Source organism: Sinocyclocheilus rhinocerous, unplaced genomic scaffold (assembly GCF_001515625.1).
Source record: "Sinocyclocheilus rhinocerous isolate Xijiao unplaced genomic scaffold, SAMN03320098_v1.1 scaffold166, whole genome shotgun sequence".
In the NCBI taxonomy this organism is placed as follows: Eukaryota; Metazoa; Chordata; class Actinopteri; order Cypriniformes; family Cyprinidae; genus Sinocyclocheilus; species Sinocyclocheilus rhinocerous.
The window spans coordinates 3044958-3045833 of NW_015633186.1; the positions used below are offsets into that span (position 1 = coordinate 3044958).

The window sequence follows — 876 nt, forward strand, 5'->3', positions numbered from 1 at the left end:
TCAGTCCAAAAGAAGTTAAATAAAAAGCGCCCATCCATAAAACAAAAGTGTCTCACACGGCTCCGGGGGATGAACAAAGGCCTCCTGTAGTGAATCGATGCGTTTTTGTAAGAAAAATATCCATATTCAAAACGTAATAATCACTTTAATCTAGCTTGCGCCAGCAGTTGTACACAGAAGCAGTTCCGGGAGCATGACGTATGGGGTCAGCGTTGCGCATGCGCATGCGCCGGTGCGTCTCGTGAAAACCAACGTTTGTTTACAGGATCAAAAGAAGCAAAGTTTCCTTACTTTAGCAAAGGAAAACAAGTCTCCTCTTGGCTTATATCGAAATCCTCCGACATTCTTCTTTACAAATCCTCGTTTTGTACTTCTAATTAGTGACCGTTGTTTTGTTTGTTTTGCAAAGCTGACCTCATACGTAATTCCCCCGGAACGGCTTCCGTTTTACAACAGTGAGCGCAAGCTAGATTCAAGTGATTATTACGTTTTGAATATGGATATTTTTCTTACAAAAACGCATCGATTCGCTACAGGAGGCCTTTGTTCACCCCCCGCAGCCGTGTGAGACACTTTTTTTTGTGGAAGGGTGCTTTTTATTTCATGTCTTTTGAACCGAAGGAATGCAACACCCGCTGAGTACAACGATAGAGCTTGAAAGATCAAAGACAATTTTTAATATAACTCCGACTGGATTCATCTGAAAGAAGAAAGTCATATACACCTAGGATGCATCGGGGGTGAGTAAAACGCAGCCTAATTTTCATTTTGGGGCGAACTAACCCTTTAACCACTGATTTCTAGTCGTGTCCTCTTTTGGAAGGCCAAAGTATTTTCGCTTTTGCAACGAAACACACAGCGTCTTCACAACATGGC

General features: G+C 42.4%; 1 protein-coding gene across 1 annotated transcript in view; it reads left to right on the plus strand.

The window, feature by feature from the left end:
- The window catches only part of ercc2 (excision repair cross-complementation group 2), a 10025-nt gene that overhangs the window by 4059 nt on the left and 5090 nt on the right, over positions 1–876 (plus strand). The window lies entirely within an intron of this gene.